Source organism: Dasypus novemcinctus, chromosome 13, assembly GCF_030445035.2.
Source record: "Dasypus novemcinctus isolate mDasNov1 chromosome 13, mDasNov1.1.hap2, whole genome shotgun sequence".
Lineage (NCBI taxonomy): Eukaryota > Metazoa > Chordata > Mammalia > Cingulata > Dasypodidae > Dasypus > Dasypus novemcinctus.
Genome location: NC_080685.1, coordinates 103,132,286 through 103,147,676, shown reverse-complemented (window position 1 = coordinate 103,147,676; position 15,391 = coordinate 103,132,286). Strand labels below are relative to the sequence as shown.

Below are 15,391 nucleotides of genomic sequence, written 5' to 3'. Positions count from 1 at the left end.
TGACGCAGCAAGATGACGAACAAAGGGAGACAAGCAGACACAGAAGAACGCACAGTGAATGGACAGAGAGAGCAGATAGCAAGCAAGCAGCAAGGGGGCGGGGGTGTGTGTGTGTAAATTAATTAGTTAATTAAAAAAAAAGAAGGCTCAGTCTATGCACTCATGGGACTTGATTCTGTCAAAGAGATGCCTAGAAAGCAAAGAACCCTACCACAAGGCAGAATGGGATGTGGGCCATGAGAAATTTGCTATCAGCATTACCACAAAGGAGAGAGCGATTCTTTTGGGGGACTGGGGGAAAGCCTCTTAGGGAAGGAGAGAAGTATGAGGAATAGGCAACATTCTAAGTAGCTTCTTTTTGTTGGTCTTCCTAGCTGTTTCAAGGAAAAAGTGCTTATAAAAGAAAAAAAATCAGTATATAAAAACAAACTGAAAGGAGATCATTTAAAAGAGTACACCTGCTGGGTGACAGCTGCTACTTACTCCTTGGAAATGAGAGCATGGGTGCGTTTTGAAAAGCTGAGAGGATGGGCAGCTCCCCTGCCCCTGGTTGAACTGACTTCCCAACCCTCGTGTTCAGCGCCCTTTCCCTCTTCCAGAGTTGCATAGGCTCTCCCAGAGTGTCCATACCAAAGATGACAGTGGTTTATTCTCTGTTCCTCTGTAGTTCTCTAGTCCTTATTATAGTGTTTAATAATGCCTGATAAGCAGCCTCACCTGTTCACAAGACCAGGTGAATGTAGCAAAGATGAAATGCCCATCTTTAACCCTTCCTGTCGGTATTTAAATGCAATAGGTGAGAGTATCAATCCATCAGTTGGTAATTAAGTGACAAAAGCATCACTACATTTCCCCCATGAATGATGCCAACTTTCCTTCTTCCCCAAAAAGCTGTTTCAGGAGGTTTTAGTGGGATGAATAAATGTATTTCTTTTAACGCTTTTGTTGTTTTAAAATGCTATTGTTTCATTTGAGATGTGAGGAAATGTGCTAACCTTGTCATCGTTGGTGCAGCAGTGCAGAAATGATAACTGTATATACATTTTTTTTTTACAAAAATAGAAAGGAGCAAGAAGGAGAGAGACAACTTATTTAAATCCTGAATACAGTGAGAGCTCATATGCATTGTTAAAAAAAAAAAAGCCCTAAAGAATTGCATATGGATTAGAGGGATGAATATTCTATTATTTCAGTCTGTTCTGCTGATCTTCTTATTGTGACTTTGTGCTTCAGAAATCTGCCAGGAATTTGGCTTTGCCGTAGTAGGCAGTAATTTTAAATGTGTATCAAGCACTTGATAGTGTATGATTTGCGTGCTGTTGCATTCCTATTTCCTAAATTTTCCACCAATTTATTACTTTTTTCATACTGTTTTAATATTTCAGGATGATGAATATATACAGCATCATTAAAGGTAAATAAAAAATGCATGAAATTAAAAAATGGAATATTCGATGTTTCTTTGCTGTAATCCTTCAGCCCAATAGGAATGAAATGTCTCTGTCCTGTCGAGTAATCCCTAAACATGATTAGGAGCCTGGGGAATGTCCCCGCAGCCCACATAATATTTGTATCATCTAAGCCTATTTATGTAAGGTTTGAGTAAAAGTTGTTATTAGAAGACCAGTAAACCCATTTTACAATTCTAAAAGATATGCTTGCCTCTTCAACTTTCTGCTGTTGTTTTTTTTTTTTTTGCTGGAGTTGATGACAATGTGTTTTTAATTCATTTTTTCAAAATGCTATTACTGTGTGTCTTTTCCATACTTAGAAGATACATTGGCTATTCTATTGAAAATCCATTTTTAAGACCCAGGATTGAGTTCAGCCATTTATTTGCATCTTGTAGCTGTTTTTCAACGTTTGTAGGAAGGAGAAGTGTTAGTTTCCCAGGGTCTTTCACAACTTCCAGACATTAAATGATACATGTCTAGTATAAGCTTTTTTCTAAAACATATTTTCTCTTTTAAGGAAGTCTATTCTATATTGATTCACAAAACCCATTGTTTCATTTTTTTGTTGTTTTATCTTTAATGCTTTGCTACAAAATTGTTTAGATCAGGGGATTTTTGAAAAAGATTTATTTATTTATTTTTTTTATTTCTCTCCCCTTATCTTCCCTCCCCTGTTGTCTGCTCTCTGTGTCCATTTGCTATATGGTCTTCTGTGACTGCTTCTATCCGTATCAGTGGCACTGGGAATCTGTGTTTCTTTTTATTGCGTCGTCTTGCTGCATCAGCTCTCCGGGTGTGCGGCATCATTCTTAGGCAGGCTGCCCTTTCTTTCGTGCTGGGCGGCTCTCCTTACCGGGTGCACTCCTTGCGCGTGGAGCTCCCCTGGGGGGGGACACCCCTGCGTGGCACGGCACTCCTTGCACGTATCAGCGCTGCGCGTGGGCCAGCTCCCCATGGGTCAGGGAGGCCTGGGGTTTGAACTGCAGACCTCCCATGTGGTAGGCAGATGCCCTATCCACTGGGCCAAGTCTGCTTCCCTGGTTTTGGTTTTTTGAACCAAAGATGGCAGTGTTTGGTAAAGAGAATATCTGAATATAAGAAGACCAAAAATGTTTTATCTAAACTATAGGTAAGAAAAAGACTCCTTGATAGATGGTCCCACATTGTTTGAATGACTTCTGTTGAAAGATGTTCTTTATTAGCCAGTCTTCATTTTTTCCCACTTTGATAGGTCTCTTTATATGGAGAAGAATTTCAAAACATCTTAAAAGTCATACATATGATTTCTTTTTTCTCTTCCTACCAATTCAATTTTAGTGGCTCTCAGTCTTTTCAACTCCATTTAGTTCTTTTAAATGTGCAATTATTGGTTTAGCAATTGTGTATAAAAACTTCTGAATTTAAGGAAAGTTAAGTGTGTATCATTTGTAACCTTATACCAGACGTATTAACTATTAGGACATTTCTCAAAGTTGGGCTCTCTTTTCTTTAGTAGTCCTTACTTATTTTTGACATGAGCACAAAAGGCATTATTTCATTATTCACTGCTTAACCAGTCATGAAATGTGAAGATCAGTGGTTCTTATTATTTCCACATTTATGAGCTGTGTTATTTGAGCACTCACAAATGTAGTATGTTTTTTAAAACTACATTTCATACAGCATCCCAAAGATGTGAGGTCGGAAAACCTTTTTAACCTTTGCTCCCGTTTCAGTAAATCAGCTCTGATGACCTGAGAGGAATCTTCCCTAGTGAGAGAGTCATTTCATTAGCATCTAGGGAAGTCAAGTTCAAGCTGGCTTTTCCTGAAAACTCGGCTTGAGCAGAGGAAGCACAGTTGATCCTTCACACTTTCCAAGTGTGCCATTCGGTATAACGCTGTCAGCAATAGTGACTATCTTCTGGTAGAGGCCAGTTTCTGAGTATAGCGTCCCTCTATGCAAAGAAAGAAGTAGCTCCAAATAACACGTGTCCCAGAGTCCACAAATGAACTTTACCCCTGGGAAGGCATTTAAGAGCTGGAGGAGGAAAAAAAAAGTTTTAAATAGCCCACACTCTTATACTAGAAAATTAGCCAGTGAGCTTGTGCTTTCGTAATGGTCGCATGATAGTACTGCTTCATTGTGTTCAGTTCAGCAGAAATTTGAGCCTCCCTCCACCAGCTGCACTGAACCACACACAAATGTCTCGGGCTCATTTGGAAGATAAAGCACTGCTGTGTCGCCACTGCAGTGTGTGGGGGGCTACCAGAGGCAGCGAAGCCCCCTGAGGCCTGAGCCCTGGTGGCCTCCCTCCCAAGGCAGGGGGCGGGAGTTGCCTGATCTGTGTGGGTGTGAGAGAATATCTGCAAAGCCACAGCAGAAGAGGGAAAATCTGGGTCCCGATTCAGAAACCGTTCTGGATTGGGTATGTGGTACATCTCATTCCATAGCCCTTGCCGATAATGCAGAAGCCACCTGTGTAGAAAGCAGCCTTTGCAGTTCCCTACTGTGTGATCTTGGGCAGTTTCCTTAACATCTCTGTACTTCAGCTACCTTAGTGGTAAAAGTCAGATAATGTATTATATCTCCTCTGAAGGATTAAACAGGATGATCCTTTTCGGATAAGTAGAGTGTTTAGCTCCATACCTGGCACGTAGTCAGCACTTAGCAATAGGACCTCTATAGAGCTCTCACTTGAGCTATGTGCAAAGCTTTCTGTTTTATAGATGGGGAAACTGAGGATGTAAATCATGAGCTCATCTAAGTCTACTTGGCCAGGAAAAGAAACTGGGTTTCCTGGCCTTCATGCTCTTCCGCTAACCACTAATCTTTGCTGCTTTCCAGCATCAAGCCCTTAACATTCCTATTCTCCATTAAAGTGAAGGGAGGATTTAAGAGAATAATGGTAAGAAATAACCTCATGGAGATTAACTTAATCTGCTGTCTCATCCTTGAAACTGACCGTACTTGAAATAAATAACAATCTCTTTTCAGTCAATATCTCCCTGGGGCTAAAATTATCAGATTTTTAAAATGTAAGTTTTATGTTCTTGGTTAAATTATCAAGTTTTTTTTGTTATAATTATTTTCTATGACTCTGTGGGGTCCTGTATTCTTCTGAACTATCCACAGACATTTAAACAGGTTCTGAGCCTTGGGCAGAATAAAGTAGAAAAATGTTTATAGTTCATGGTTGTGAATGTGCGCTGGAGTATTTTGCCTTAAGCAGTGTAGAAACTCCTGGGATAAGCAAAAAGCATATTTTCAAAGAGAAACAGACTGAAGAAAGTAACAAACATAAAATGTGGCATGGTTAAAAACGATTTATAAGGCTGGATTAAAAAGCACAGATGAGAAGTCTGTGCAGTTCTTCTATCAATGAGTTGTGTCCACATTCACAAATTAGTTTGCAAATTAGTATTTGGAGTAGTTTAAACAACTAGCTATTACTTTTTGAGAAAAATAAAGTTGAATTCACAAGTTATTTGATTTGGATATGCAGTTTCCCACACAAGCAAACAAAAAAATTTGTGTGTATAGGTGTAATATAATTCAACTCCCCCTAGATTGTGAAATCCATTCTACAGATTAATGCCCTTCTGCCCCCAAAATAAATATTAAATAGCACAGGTCTGCTGCTCATGGCCGCAGTGCAGTCTGACTCCTGCTTTGGTTTGATTACTAGATATGGCTCAGTGGTCTGGGTGTGTTCCTTCTCAGTAAATGGCAACAGCATTGTGGTGGCAGAGCCAGAGCTTTTTTGTTTTTCATCACCAAGGAGTGAAGCCCTTTGGCCACATTAGCACTGCTTTCAGCAAGTGATGCAAAATGAAAAATAATTGGGTTGAGGAGCTCCTGAGATATCAGTGGTGCTGCGAGCAGGAGAGTAGGCATTGGAATGCCAAAGTAGTATGCCTAATCTCTTTATTGTGAATCAGATGCCACGGCAAGGGTTCATCATAACGTTAATAAACACCAGTTAATGCAACTGAGACTCTATTCCTCAAATTCACAAGAGTGCTAAAAATTCTTTCCCAAGGGAGCGGGCATGTTTACCAAATGATGTCCCCCACCTCTGCAGGACTTCATGGTATAAACCCAGGGAGATTACAGTAACTATTACCTGTGTGCTCTGCTTAAGCAGGCGTGGACGCTTTCGTGGTCATCAGTTTGCCTGACCTTCCCCATGAAGCCCTTGAAGGGGCAGGGTTTTCTCTTTCCCTCTTTCACAGGGGAGTCACCTGAGGCTAAGAGAAAGTAAATGACTCACCAAATGTTGCTCAAGCAAGGATTGAACCTTATTTTTTCTGGCTTCAAAACTTGTATTCTAGCCTCTCTGTCACCCAACGTATATAGTAGCAAAATCACTACTCATGTAGCTCTGTATTATATAAATTCTGATATCTTCTGAGTTGAGACCCATTTCCTGTCCACTTATATGTCATTTCAGTAAACGTCTGGTGTAGCAAAGACTGTGTGGACACGTTCCCTTAGCATCGGTGACATAGAGGAGTCTCATGGCATTTTACATACAGAACCAGAGTTATCAAAATTTGTTTCTAAGAAAGATAGAGTGCTTGCTAATGAGAAGAACACAAATAGCAAACATATCTTTCATTTTCTTATAGCACCTGTGAATACAGAACAGCATCTTTGTGGTTAAAAATAATCTATTTTGCCTTGTTCATTATGGAATCTCCCACATGAACAAAAAGCTTTGCCGAAATGGGAGGCTGATGGACCCTCAAAAATAAATTAAATAAAAAACGGGTCAATACAGTGGTCATTGAAGACATAACATTGTTTTTCATTAATTTGGCTTTTTCAAAGTACTTAAATGTATCTACCTAGTGTTTTCAGATAAAAGTAAAACTTTGCCTCTTCTTTCAAAATGAGCTTTAAAGAAATATGTTAAAAACAGACAAGGTACACTATAGTTGAAAGAGAAAAGATTCTCATGCTTTCTATCCATCTGATTATGGCAACCAAGACTGAATGGGGGAATAGAGGAAGTACTAAAAGTCTGGGGAGGGGGAGATAATTTTTGCAACTCAGAAATAACCTTGTAAAGAGCAAAGAGCCTTTTTGCTCCAGAAAAGGAATCCTAATGTTTGAATTTACATGGAGGGGGAAAAAAAGGCTAAAAAAATCATGGATTTAGCTTTTCCATATAGTCACTCTCTTAAACATGTATTTTAGTATTCAACTTGATTGTTTCTTTCAGTATCTTCTCTTGAAAATGGGACTTGGAGACTTGCAGCATAATTATGCCTCCTACCTTTCTAAGGACAGTCTGTTACTGTTTTCTCTAATAACCTGTGATCATGTAATGGATAAATAGTATTAGCTCTGTTTTAATGACCCCCATGATTTTACAGTGGCCGGCAGTGTGCCAGAGTCAGCTCCTCTGATTCTGTGTTTTTGTTCTACATTCCTCAGTACTATGACAAAAACTATTTACGTTTTGCTTGAGTAGCTTAAATACCATTTTAAAAGACTTTAGATTGCTTTTGAACATATTTGAATGCATCTTTAACCATCACTGGGCTTAAAATGGAAACCCTTTTTTCAGCTTATCTGTATTAAACACCTGTAAAAATCAATGGTACTGTATTTTTTTTTCCTTATAATGCTCTGTTCCTTTAACTAATGCCAGAAATAATGCACAATTCATTCTAGCGTGTTCTTTTCCCTTGGCCTGATGTTCTGTGGTAGTAAGTGGCATAGTGTATAGAACTCACTTCTGCTGACTTAATAGTAAAATTGCCTGGTTGATGTTGAAATTCAACCAATTGGAGCCTAATCCTCAAGAAGAAATTTGCTGTCTCTACTACTGATTATCATCCATCTTCTTGATAATGAATATGCAGAAAGTTTATTTCATTTTCTGCAAGTGCACATACTTACATAAATGACCAATACAAGAGGTTAACCAGTGATGTTTCTTGAGCTTTGTTATTTTTCCCTAAAATCAGAAGTCATTACCTTTATATTGAAGATATTGAGTGGTTTGTATGAGCTTTATGCCAAACTAAGATTAGTGTGCTGTAGCCCATTACAAATGTGGAAGATTGACCATTTTTTATGAGTTAGAATAAAAAATATGATAATAATGTCTTCTCATCATCATAAAGAGAGATGATAACGACTAAATGAAATATTTATATTATCTCATTTTATTTAATAGGTTCTACCCTCTCCCATACCAGACTCTTCTCTAAGAGCAACCATAGCCGCCTCTTTAAAAGAAAGAGCTTTGAAGAATTCAAGTTCATCATATTTGTGTTAATAAATCCAGTTATCCCGTGCTTGACTCACAGTTATTCCATTTCTGCCATTGTTTTTGCCTCAAAACAGAGCCCCGTTTTCTGGTATGTTTCCGTCAGGGCTATGCATAAAGACAGATTACAGTTTAGTTTCATACACATCTCCTATTTGTCTGTTCCCAAGATTACTTTTTGGAAAGGGAGCCAATTTAAGGAAAAAAGGGCATGTATATCTGTGTGTGTGTGTTATGGGTATGTGTATAATTTGTCTTCTCCTGCTGACTGACGTATTCTATATGTTCCTTAGTCTTTTCATCTACTGTATTTTGGGGCTTCCGGCTTTCCCTAGCCTAGGTCTCTAATGTTATACCTCCTCTTTCATGAGCTAGCCTGTCTTCTCCCCAGCTGGACCCTTTCCAGAGTGTTACATTTTCTGAGGTTTAACATATAGAAACACTATAAAGTCATGTAAAGATTGTTTTGTAACTCAGAATGCTCTGAACACAGATATGCATGCTGTGACCAAGAGCAAACAGGGATAGAAATGGATGGAAGAAAAGGTCGGGCATTTCTGCCATTTGTACAAGGGCATCAGTGCATTTCTTGAAGTGGCTTGTGAAAGTTTGGGGTAGGAGTGGAAGTCCTGGTGCCTGAATGTGGGAAAGTGGGTGACTTGGCTGGGCTGCTGCTCTGTTTTCACTGCCACCACCTCTCAAAATATTCTAAGAGGGAGGAGATGTGGCTCAAATGGTTGAGTGCCCACCTCCCACACGGGAAGTCCTGGGTTCCATTCCTGGTACCTCCTAGAAAAAAACAAAAACAAACAACAAGCAAAACAAATGAAGAAACCAACTTAGGGGAGCCGATGTGACTCGGGTCAAGTGCCGGATTCCCACATACGAGGTCTCAGGTTCAATTCCTGGCTCTGGTACCTCAAAAAAAAAAAAAAGACTCTAAGAACCCCAGGAACAGTGTTTAGGCATGTAGTTGTGTCATAGTGCTGCCATGTGAACCAACCTCATCCTTTCTTTTCCTCACCGTCTCGCTGTCTCCCTGTCTCTCTCTTCCTCATTCCCCACACTAGTCCCGTTGAAGACAGAGAAAAGAAAAGATTTCGGCTTGCCCAGTTTGTTCTGACATAAAGAGATGCTTAGCTCTGTGAAATGTGGAGGAGGGAAGCTGCGTGCCTGACTGGCACTTCGACAACGTGTCAGCGGGGACAGCTCCCTCCATGCCCCCTCGCTGTGCCCGCCCTGTTATTCCTGAGAGCTCCTGTCGACTTCACTGCGAGCAGGGTGACCGTCCCGCGGGCTTCGGTGCTCAACACCTTGTAAGATCAGGCTCACAATGACACTGCTTTTGCTTTGGCTCTTGTTCTCTGCAGTAGCTGTTCAGAGCTGCTGAAAGCCTGAAGAAATATTGCAGATGCCTTTCAATTGTTTAAGGGGGAAAATGCTCTATTTTCTGAACTCATGGACTTGCTTTAAAATTTCCTTAAATTTTAAGCAGATAGTTTGGGTTCAGCATAAAAAGTGTTGCCGTCCTCTGAATTCCTTAAAATCTTTCATCTACAAATCTTCGAATGATAGCAACTTAACTCATAGTACTGCTTTCAAGTATGGTGTTCCTTGTTGTCCCTGATTCATTTGGTTTTGTTTTTAACGATGATGATTGGAACTATTTTTAATTTTGCTTTGTTTTGCTATAACTAAGCAGTCAGACCCTTATTCCCTCAGATATTTCATTAAAAATTAAAAACAAATGACTGGGAAGTGGCTGTGGCTCAAACGATTGAGCTCCTGTTTACCATATAGAGGACCCAGGTTTGATTCCTGGGACCTCCTGGTAAAAAAAAGAAAAAAAATGACAAAAACCAGTTACCAAGTGACCTTTTGTGATTGGATAGAGTAGAATTTTAGAGTTGAATAAAGGTAGTTCCATGACTTTGGCTTAATTAATTTTCCTTTCTAAGTCTTTTTGATGTGCCTTAAGTCACGTCAAAATTTGTTACGGTAGACCTAGGAAACAAATATACCACCTTAGACTCTAAGTCCATGATGGTCAGTTGTTGGTTTTAAATTTAAGGGATAAATACTGTGCCTGGCACATTAAAAGCCTCAGCAGTGGTGAGCTATTATTTTTACTTAATGAACTATGTTTTTCAGTTGCCAACCTCATCTTCGTTCTCTCTCATCCACTCCCTTTGAAAGCTATAACCACAATTCATGATACATTTTTATATTGGCAGAAGGTAGAGAAGCTGCTGCAGAGGGGTGAGGAGCATATTGGATACTTGGATTGTCTTCTCCCACCTGGCAAAACTGAGCCCTACCTTCTTTCAGCCAACTACCTAGCCCCAAGTTTCCTTACCCTACATCATGAAAATGAGAAACCCATATCCCAAAAGAAAAGTATTGCACCTATCCATGTATTCTTTTCTGTATTACATTTTAAATGTTTTTAATGATATCAGTTACAGGAAAAAAAAAAACTGTTGAAAAATGGAAACAAATTAGGAGAGAAGGATCCAGTTTGCAAGTTAAAGTTAATACCTCTAATAGCCAGGTGGAGTGTTTTCTGTACCTCCTGAGAATCAGTATGACTACAAGGCCTAGACTATATTCCTACAAAAGATTGAAGAAAAGAGTTTTTGAACACTCACAAAATGGCAACACAGTTCTCAAAGAAAATACCTAAGAGTGATCCCAGTGAAACAGTGCCCTTGAACAATTGAATGATACTGTTAGAAATCAGGATTTCCACCCTATTCTCCAACCTAGAAGCTAGTGTGCTAATATGTCTGTCAAGCGATGGCTCAGGGCTGCTCTGAACCTGATAATTGTCAGGTAGTGATTACAGCTACCCCCAGAATGCATTAAAGTTTAAGAAATAGAGGCTTAGTCTCTTCATCAAGAAGGGGTTTTTGCCAGTCTGTTATGGACGAGAGGAAGCTGCACAGGACTTACGGAGCCCTGGATTCACGGATAGGATTCCTTCAGGCCCACAGGTGCCTGTTATGCATTCCCTTGCTACCTTAGTGAGGTAAAGGTAATATCATCATTTGATGATGGGTTTATTCTCTCCAGCATTTCAGAGTGAAATAGTAAGACGCTGCCTGAGTGTAATTCCCAAGCATGTCCAGCTCTCACGAGATGTACAAAACCAAGCAAGACCTTGGAAAAGTCTACGAGGGAATTTGTTTCACTGGGCTCGATATTTCTTGCATGCGCGTCTTACCTGGCACTTACTTTAACGCTGCGAGTAGTATAATACACCAGGGCAGGACTAGAGCGAGGTGGACCGGATTGCAGACTGCACAGTACGCCTGACCTTGCTGCTGAGTATTAATTTGAAGTAGTGGAATTAAAATTTTCTATTCTTTTGCATTGTCATGTCTCACATTGATAAGCACGAAGAAATGTAAATAAAAAAGACCTATTTCAAAACCTCCCGTACAACCTTTTTGTTTTATGACAAAAGACAGTTAATTAACATACTAGCAGTAAGCAGCCTTCCCAAACTCATGCTAATTATGTATTCTGTTGACCGTGACTCCAGTCATAAGGTAATTGGCTTGCAGCAACATGACATTTCAAATCATCTCTTGAAATTACATCAAAAAGCCAGCCTGTTTTGTTTTGATAGGGGAACAATCAATTTGATAAGTGGTAACACAGCTCATTGTTTCACATTAATTAGACTAATTGCTGCATGTTAGCCTCTGAAATAGACGGAACTTGGAGAAGACAAAGGCTACGGCCTTTAGCATGCAGTGCGTGTGATGGTTCCACTTGCTTGCACATACTGTAGGCAGAAAACAGAGCTGTTAGACGGCAGCTTTGCAGGAGGCTGGGTGTTAACAGTAGTTTGATGTGTTATGCTTAATACACTGGCTTTCAATTAGAGCATCCAGGTTCCAAGTCCCACAGAGGAAAGGAAGCCCGAGGAAGAACCGTTTGCAGCTAACCAGGCTTGGGTTCTGAAGGCACTATAGCCTCCTTCCCTTTACCCTCTCTTTTTCAAAACCCGTGAACTCTTAAGTTTCTGCCAAGGAGGTCCTTCTTAAGTCCATTTGTAGTATGCTGGGCATAAATGCCTTAAACACAGACTGAAACAAGACCAATCTCAAACAAAGCACAATACCAAAAGGAGAAGGAATTCCTTTTTTCCAGCTATGAAACAGAGCATTTTAACCAAACCACAGAAATTCAGCACACCGTCACTGTGCAAACCGAACCTTTCAGCACTGCAAGTGCTTTTCAATTTGACAGACTGTACCTTTGTTTATTCTTGAGACCACCAATTGGGTCAAATTGGGCAGTGTGCTCTTTATGACAGCAGCACATGTCAGTCTCAACTGGCAGTGGAGAGAATTTCACTTGTGACCCGCCTGGGCCTCTGATGCTCACACAGGTTGATGGTATCTTGTTACTGGGCGTCTGATGCAATGGAACAGAACTCTTTTCCAAGTAAGAGGCATCCAGCACTTAAAAAAAAAAAGTACTGCCTGTATCACTTAGATGCCGTCTAGTTATCCACACACAGCTTCAGAATATGGCTAGCTGACTACATGCCTGTGTGCATCGGCAGCTTGTTGTATACGTGCCTGCTCATGTCTATGCTATTTTTGACATGAAATGGGAATTTTGTCTGAATACTTGATTCTTCGGTTGCATTTCACCAAATTCAGTGAGGAGAGATGATAAATTATTTTGTTGGCCTTCGGCTGATTTTGATCTTAAACAACAACAGACTGCAAACAGCTACTGCTGCCCGATTCAGAGAATACTTTCACATCCCCAGGGTGCGGAGAGGACTTTCTGGCCCTCACTAGTTTCTTCAGCTACACCAAGAGTGGTGTTTCTTTGAACAGGAAGGACAGCGATATATAAGCATAACGGTTTTTTTTTTCCATAAGATACACAGCTGCATTACACATCCCAAAATTGTAAGTATGATATTCCTCCATTTGTAAATGCTTATGGGCTTTCATTGAAATTGCAGAGGGAAATATGGCAGTGAAAGTTGAACCTGGCTTGGAAAATGAATTAGAAACATTTAAACTAGAATTATTTGCTTCTGTATATGAAGGTATTTCAGGTGGGGCAAGGAAGTGACCATTTGTACTAAAGGAGAGAATTTCAATTCTTCTTTTTATCACTCTGACAAAGGAATGATCCTTATGCGGGAATTTCAAAGCACAAATTTGTGCAGCAGGTTTAATTTAGCCCTAAAAAAATTGTGTGTGGTGTAGCAGGAGTGAACAATTAAATGATTGCTCCTACAAGTTAATAAATCTTCGACAACCTTTTAAAAAGGTACAAGAATTTACAACTTAAGTGTGCTAATGGGCTGTTTTCCCTCTAAAATCCTAGGGTTTATTCAGAAGGTAAATGATGAAAAAAAGTACCAAGATTGAAGCCCCTTAGCATTCAGTTTAGGTGCTGGTTCCACTTGCCTGAGCACAAGTTGGAAGCAGCTTTGTTAGGATTCAAGTCCGCACCTTCGCTGTCACTCCTGGTTCCTGTGCAGGCCAACCCCACTTGCTGCAGAGCAAATCTTTGCTCAGTTAAGCGAGCGGCAGTTGCCGGTAAGCTTGGCTGCTGGCCCGGGGTTGTTAGGCTTCTCCATGCTACACCCAAATGAGATATTAGATATTGACGAGACATTACTACCTAAGCAGAGTGGAGGGACTGGATCAAAAAACAATAATAATTAATTAATTTAATTGTCATGGGACTGACAGAATAACTTTGAAAATGGAATTTACACTCCTAGGGTACAGGCAGAAAAAGGAAAAACTGCTGCCTGCTTGGTGTGAGGTGGTACCATCTGGTTGTTTGAATGCTATTGTTTTTTTCCTGTCTTGGATTAGGGGCAGAGAGGTACCGGCAAGTTATTAACCTGTATAGATCCTTTGGGCCAGTTACTTGCTTAATTTGAATAGGCTTTGTCCTATTATCTGCTTAACAAAAGCTCCTCCAAACAAAACACTGGAATAAAGTTACAGGGCTTCCAAGTAGAGAGAAAACTCTGACAGTAGGTAATTTCTGAGGAGAAAATTAAGGATCAGAGAAAATCGGGGATGGAGTGGAAACAAGACATAAAGTGAGAATAGTTTTTAAATAGGAATGGCTGGCAGAGCTATTAATCACACAGAGCTTTCTGAGCTAGAGCTGTCGGGGTTGTGAGAATGCAGCTAAGGCAGAGGGACAGAGGCTTGCCAGGAAACCCTGAATATCCCACCCAAAGCCACTAACAAAATGTAAGAGGGGTAACCTGTTCAAGTAGGCTACAGAAAGTACGTGAAAATCTAAAGAGTTCTAGTAAATACTAAGATTCACTGGTTTCGTCTGGATTGAATGTTCTGTTGTCATGAGCAAAGTTCTTATTCTCATTCCTAAGTGGATGAGTAGATTTCGTTGCTGGCAACAGCTTGTCAGCAGTCTTTGATGGGGGGAGCTAGCCCTGTGATGTGCCCCACCCTCTGGCTGGCCTTTGTTTCAAGAAACTATAAATTGGAGGTTTGATGGGGGGAAACCAGAAGTGACCATCAGTTCTGAAGATGTAATAACTTCTTTTCAAGTAGATTCAGGATTCTTGGAGAGGGCATGTGCTATTTTAATTTGTCATGGAAATTACATAGTTCTCCTTATGACTGTGTCTGTACTGAGAAAGGACAAGCCTGAGAGTGCTGGCCTTCTGCTCCCCCGCCCCGTGCTCCCGGGAGTGGTAGACTTTGTGGGACTTCGCGCAGTGGTTTGACCGCAATGGCCAACTGTGCCTTTTGTACTCCAGTCTTTTGCTGATGACTATAAGCACAAACCCTCTGGCTGACTTCACATCGTCTGGACTTTGCTGGCCCAGCCAAAGACAGGCGCACGGCAAAGAAAGGGACGCCTGCTTATGAGTAACTATTGAGTGCTCACTGTAACACAACGTGGTGCACAGCATTGAAGGACACAGAACACAGGCACGTAAGAGCACTTTTCCCTTGGCGCCTTCCCTTACCTTTCTCAGCCTGGGTTTTGTAATCTATAGCTGGGGATGGTAATGTCTATCTCGTAGGGTGGCTGAGAATATGAAGCTCCCAGCCTGGAGCTTAGCACATAGGAAGTATTGCAGTGGGCTTTGTGAGAAATGTGGAATATTTATCTGCAGTAGTAAAAAACAGGCATAAAATTTGCAATTTCTCTCTACTATAGTCTAGGTTAGCTTCATGGGTGTATGACTGTCCAGATACACAGGGCGCTGTGCTCAGAAGGGTGCCACGCTTGGTTTAATGCTCTTGACATTCTTGATAATTTTTGAACAAGGCACCCCCACAATTTTTATTTTGCATCAGGGCCCACAAGTTATATAGCCATTCCTTAAAGTGGTTATTTGATTTGGACTTCATATTCCTATTTCTTTTCCAACTACCAAGTTTATCAGGTATTTTAAACTTGCTTTTGGCGTTATCAAGCAGAGCAACCACTCGGTTCCTCCCCCTTTGTCCTTCCTGCAGCCACGGCCCTCCCAGTTATGCCCTGCATGCTCCAGCCACACTGAAATTCTCACTCTTCCTTTGCTTCAACGCCCCCTCCATTTCCCCTGGGAAGACGTGCCTTCCTCTTGCTTTGAGTTGCAAGAGCCTTGCTGCCCTTGTCTGGATGAAAAGTCTCACATCTCCTCCACACTGTGCAATTT

At 40.7% G+C, this 15,391-nt stretch overlaps 1 protein-coding gene across 11 annotated transcripts in view; it reads left to right on the top strand.

The window, feature by feature from the left end:
- The window catches only part of ESRRG (estrogen related receptor gamma), a 602,438-nt gene that overhangs the window by 267,380 nt on the left and 319,667 nt on the right, over positions 1 to 15,391 (top strand). The window contains exon 1 of one of the 11 annotated variants that reach the window (XM_012530041.4): positions 12,387 to 12,650. The exons of the other annotated variants lie outside the window; for them this stretch is intronic. The gene's annotated coding sequence lies outside the window, so the exon portion shown is untranslated. Of the gene's footprint in view, positions 1 to 12,386; positions 12,651 to 15,391 lie in introns of those variants that run through there. 11 annotated transcript variants of the gene reach the window in all.